The following is a 6000-nucleotide window of genomic DNA, read 5'->3' on the forward strand; positions in this document are numbered from 1 at the left end:
GACCTACCTCACCCTAGTCCCGTGGGCCTTTCAGAAGGGTAGAGAGAAGGAAGGAGAGAACAAAATGGGGAAAGAGAAGGTGTACAAATGGGCAGACATACAGAGATACCAGATGTCCCCGTTAAAGACCCCATGCAAATCCAGCGGGTAAATGAGGGAAGGGGGCTGCCATCAGTCCCCAGCCACCTGAGCTGGTTCTCCTTCTCTTCACATGTGAGCATGGCAGAGGGAGGGACAGTACAGCAGGGCCCTCGCTCTCCAGAAGTGAGCTGCAGGAAGACACTGGAGACATAAGTGAGCCAGGGGCTGCAGCGCCAAGGAGGCTGGGAGCCACTGGAGGCTTTAAGTGGAGAAGTAGATTCATCTGTCAACGGAGTGGAGTGTGGTGGGAAAAGGCAAGACTGCTGGGGAGACCGGGGAAGAGGCCATTGTGGCAGTCAAGGTGAGGGAAGATGGGGCCTGGACCAGGTGGTGGGATGGGGATGGAGAGAAGTGAAGAGATTCAGAACTGCTTAGCTCTTGCTGATCGATTGTGGAAAGGATGGCAGAGAAAAGTCAAAGGAGGCCCCAGGTTCTTGGATTGGGCAGCTGAGGACATAGATGGTGGTGCCATTTCTCAGAGCTTAGGAACAGAGAAGGAAGAACAGATCTGCAGAGAAGATGGTACATTCTGTTCTGCAAGTTATTAGAGGTTCCTATGAGATAACCAAGTCAAGATGTCAGGAGACAATTGAGTGTGCTTTTCTGGAGTTCAGGAGGCAGGGTGGGACTGGATGTGTAGATTGGCATGTTACCCATTTATTGAGAGTACCTGGAGCTAAAGGAACAGAGGCAACTACCTCTGTGACTCAGGGGGAGTACGTGGCGGGGAGAAGAGGATGACTGGTTTGGAACCTCAAGGAGTCCCCATCTGTGAGGCCTGCTAAGACGCTCAGCTACAAGAAAGGTGCTGTGGGCTGAATTATGTCCCCCCGGTATGTTGAAGTCCCAACCCCCAGTATCTCGGAATGTGACTCTATTTGGAGGTACGATCTTTAAAGAGGTAATTAAGTTAAAATGAGATCAATTAGGATGGGCCCTAACCCTACCAATATGACTGGTGTCCTTATAAGAAGGGGAAATTTGGACATAGACAGGCATAGAGGGAGAACACCATGTGAACATGAAGACAGCCACCTGCAAGCCAAGGAGAGAAACCTCAGAAGAAAACAACCCTGCTGGCACTTTGATCTCGGACTTCTAGCTTCTAGAACTGTGAGAAAATAAATTTCTGTTGTTTAAGCCATCCAGTCTGCGGTGCTTGTCATGGCAGCCCTAGCAGATTAATACAAGAGGTAAGAGGAAGATAAGTAGAGTGTGGTATCCCAGAGGACAAGAGATGAGAATGCTTCAAGTGGGAGAGGTTGTCCACATATTTAATAGGTGCTGAGAGTTGAAGGAAGATGAAGACCAGGCTGTGTCTCTTGGAAGGACCTGAAGAGAATGGTCTCAGTGGAGCGTGGTCGAGGCAAAAGCCAGATCTCCCTGGGCTGGGAAGTTAGCAGGACTCCCACTGACTGCCAATGCAGAGAATTCTTTAAAGAGATTTGGTTGTGAGTTGGGCAGAGAGACATGACGATGGCTACAGCATCACATGGGGCTAAGGGAGGGCTTTAGAAGGGTGGCTGTAAACTCAAAACTCTAAAGGGTGAGAGTGGAAGAGACTGTAAAGGCAGGAAAGAGGAAGAACCACCCAGAAGTGAGGTCCCCAGGTGGGGCAGGGAGGATCTTGGCTGATAACAGGAGGCAAGTGGAGAGAATGAGTTGGATGCAGGCAGCGTGGGTCTGAGGGTGGGAAGCAGGGGGTGGGGGAGGCTAGCTTCCCTGACCCCTCCAGATCCACTCTGCTACCTTCTCCCCCACTCTCCGTCCCAGGAGGCTGACTCATAGCACTCGCTGTCTGGCTCCCGCCATCGGGACTCAACGGCAGGAAACTGGAGAATTGGAGGAGGGTGAGACTGGGGGCTTTATTCCCCTTAGAATCCCCTGCAGGCTGTGGGCCTCTTGCTGTAGACACAACTCCTGTTTGGGGTCCTCTCCGTCCAGCTGTCCTCTCAGTTCTGTTTGGCACCTGCTCCTGCCCTTGGCCCCTTCAGGGCTAAGGGCCACATGGATTCCCAATGGTTGCTACTCTTGGGGTCCTGTAGCGTCTCGTGTTGGTTTCCCAAAATTTGTTGATTGCCCTTCATTCAACTCTCCTCAAAGCGCTTCCATTTGAAGAGACCATCTCTTTCTACTGGGCCCCTGACTGATATGAAGGTGTTCCCTTCTAGTGCTTCTAGATGGAAGTAAGTTCCTCTGCTGAGGGTAAGGGGGAAAATGAGGTTTGGGAGAGAACCTTGGGGAGAGGTTTGAGACATTCCTGTGGAGAATGGGAGTGGACTTATTAATAAGGGTGAGGCCTCAGCTGAGGGGTGCCATGCAGCCCGCTTGCCTGATGTCCTCACAGACTCAGCTGCAAGGGCAGATGGGGAAAGAGGTTCAAGCAAGTCTGTGATTTCAGGCAGGTGCTACTAAGGAACAGCGGGACAAGGGGACGTCATAGAGAAAATAGAGGGGCCCATGAGGTCAAAGCATGGTTGTAGAGGAAAGCTGTGTGAGTGAGAGGAAAGAACGTGTGGTCTGAGAGGAAAGGACATCTGAACGTGCGATAGGAAAGAAGGCACAATCCTGGGCTCTGATACACCCTGAGAGTGGGTGGTGATGAGAAAGGAAGGGGGTGAGAGGTTGGGGTGCCGGGTGGGTTATCCATGTAGACCCTCAGGTCTTGGGGAGACAGGAGAACCAGGGGCCGGTAGGCACAGTCTTTGACAAATGAGGGGGCTGACCGGGACCTGCAACCACACACCCACACACGCCCACACGGTCACACTCACATACGCACGCCCACAGCCCTCCCAGACGCTCCCAGACACCCTCACATGCACTCACCCTCACACACGCCCCAGACAGCAGATGGGGCGCTTGGGTAATTGGTTAAACCTGTTCCCGATGTCTGGCTCCGCACTGGCAGTGCCTGTCTGACAAGAAAGCTGGCTGGGCCTGCACCGCTCAGCCTGCTGGCCCCCCTGCCCCTCCCCCTGGGCGGCTGCCCCAGAGCAGGGGCTCCAGAGAGGCCTATGGGTCCGGCCCGGCTCCCTCCTGGGCAGAACACAGTTCACGAGGCGAGGGTTCAACAAAGCTGCACGGGAAGCTATCCCAGCACCAGTGAGGAGGAACTGATGTAAACCAGGGTGTCAAGATGCTGAGAGCAAGGGCCATGGCTGCAGAGTGCCCATAGGAACCAAGCTCGGAAAGTCCCACGGTCAAGGGGACGTGCAAAGATCATTCCCTGAAAGGAAGGCACGCAGCTTAGGCCACCAGAGCTGAGGATAGCTCCCTGTGATCCCTCCACTTCAGCCACACGCAACGTGGGGTTCTCAAGGTGCTCGTCAACAATAGCTCAGCCGGTGGGGCTCTGCTGGGCCCAGGCCAGCCCCACCGAGGGGCTGTGACCGGCCCGGCTTGCTCAGGGAAGGCCTACTGAGCGCTGCTGTCCACCCGTCCTCGTGCTCACCTCTGCAGGGCCCTGATCTCCGGAGGGAGGAACGGTCGGGGGAAGGAAGGGAGCATCATTCCTCGGCTGCTTCTCCCCTTCCCAGCTGCATCTGTGTCTCTTCGAGAGAGACTTTGGTTTGTTCCCTGGAGAGGGCCCAAAAACTCCCAAATTAGCAAACCTGGCAAGCCCACAGCTCAGAAAATAGTTCATCCTGATTCCATGTTTTTCAGGCTCACAGAAGCCTTTATTAATGAAGTCACAACACCAATATTTACCGTCTGCGGGGAGAGGCACAACATGAGGGCATGGATGGGAGTGCGGCGGGGACTCCCGCCCCACCCCTTGCGGGCCTGGCCTAGGAAGATTGGCAGGTTTCTCTGGGTCTTTTCCAGCCCTTTATCTGGATGACAGGGGTGCTCTGCTGTGATCTTCCTGCACTCCCTCCCCCACCAAGTGAGAGGAACAATTTACCCATTCCTCCGCCCTGGGATGGTGCCAAAAAATGCCTCCTCTTCTTACCTTCACCCCACCTGTGCATACCTGCTCCCCAGAGGCTATCCAACCTGCCTGGCAGTGAGAGTCCACTGTGAGGTTCAACTTGGACTTTCCTGGTTGATGTCTGGGGAGGGTGTTGGGATGGGACACAGCCCGTTGGTTTCTAGCATTGACTGGACCCAGGAGAGACACTGACAGTCCCAGCAGCAGGACCTTCTGTGCTTTGATCCCTGCATGTGCCCCAGGCAACAAGGCTTGGCCCTTGACTTCTTTCCAATGACTTCAACATTGATCAACACCCCCCCCCCCCGGCCCCCAGGACATTCTAGGCGCCAAGAATAGGATAAGTAAAGGCACAGCACAGGCCAAACACGTGGCTCACCGGGGGATGGGGATGACGTGGGTGAGACTGAAGCAGAGGGCACCAGTAGCAAAGGAGGAGAGGCCAAGGGTGGGAAAGAAGGGAGCAGAGTGGGGGCCTGAGGAAGGGGGGTGGCGTGGTCCTCTTTGAGCTTGAGGAAGAGAACCCTAGCCTCAGCACGCAGGTCCTCCTCTGAAGTGAGCCTCATCCTTGACATCTGCACAAACCTCATTATGCCTCCCACCCCTGCCCTCCCCTCCCAAACCCCCGGGATCCATGTACACTGTTTCCCAAGGTAGAAGAAACCTTGGCTGTTGGCGAAGGTGGGCAATCCTGGAAGACAGCAAGTGGGGCCGTGAGTCAGCTGTGAACACGTTGGGTTTGAGGTGCTGGGGAGTGTGGAGGGCAGCAGGCAGCCGGCTCATAGGTTTGCAGCTCAGCAGAGGTTGGCTGGAGGCATTGGCTGGGAAGCAAAGAGAAGTCCTGGAGGTGGATGCAAAGGCCCAGGCGGAGGGCACAGTGAGGGAGGCGGGAGGAGCACAGACGGACCCCGAGGTGGACAGAGGCGACGGGACAGGGATAAAACTGGGGAGGACTCAGAAAGGCAGGAAGAGGTATCAGAGGTACTGGAGTGAAGGCAGGGAGGGGTGGGGGAGCCTAGGAGGGAATGGCCAGAAGATGGGGAGCAGTGAAGCCAGACAGGAGGTGTGGAGTCTGGCCACAAGGGTGGCAGTAACTGGTTGGTGGCGGTCATGAGCATCAGCCCAGTGGTAAGACAGAGGAGGGAGAGCAAGGGGTTGGGTAGCACACGGGAGCCGAAGAGGTAGAGGCAGGTCTGGACATCGTAAGGGAAAGGGTGTTAGGAATACAGGTTTTGTTTCTTAGGATGAAGGAAGACATGATGTGTGACAAGCAGGAAAGACAAGTGGACAAACTGGAGGCAGATGAACTAAAGAGATCAGCGGGCCGGGCCTTGAGCTCTTTGCCAGGCTGGGAGGCCCTGAGCCCTCGGGAACCAGGTGCGAGCTCGGCCTCAAGCGGAGGTCCGAAGCTTTCATCTGAAGCTTTCATCTGCTGAGAGGGTGGGGAGGGGGGGCTCTCCAGGGACAGGTGAGCATCCTGGTGGGGCCAGGACCTGCGGCAGGGACTGTCAGCCTCTGTGCCCTCAACCCAGCCCCCAACACTCCCCATTTCCTCTGTTTTTCCCTCAACTGGAGAAGCCACCAGAGCCCTACGCATGGGCAAGTACAGACGCTCTCTCCTCCCTGACCCACCTGGGCCTGATTCCCACTGCTCATTAAGTTTGGAGAGACTTGAGCATAGCCTCCCTCAAGACACAGGGTGGTCCTTCCCTACATCTAGCCTCAGGTTCTCTTGCTGTGGAGTTGAAGCTAGAGACTAGGGTCAACCACCAAGAAAGAAGAGTTCATGGACTGAGTCTCCAAGGCCCCACCCCAGGCTCCCAGGCCCTGAACAAGCTTGCTCTACCAGTTCCCCCAGTGGCCCTCAGAGCCAGAATCCACCACGCCAGGCTCGCAGGCTCTGGGGTTGGAGCTGGATGCCTGTG

This window comes from Orcinus orca, chromosome 13, assembly GCF_937001465.1.
Source record: "Orcinus orca chromosome 13, mOrcOrc1.1, whole genome shotgun sequence".
Taxonomy (NCBI): domain Eukaryota; kingdom Metazoa; phylum Chordata; class Mammalia; order Artiodactyla; family Delphinidae; genus Orcinus; species Orcinus orca.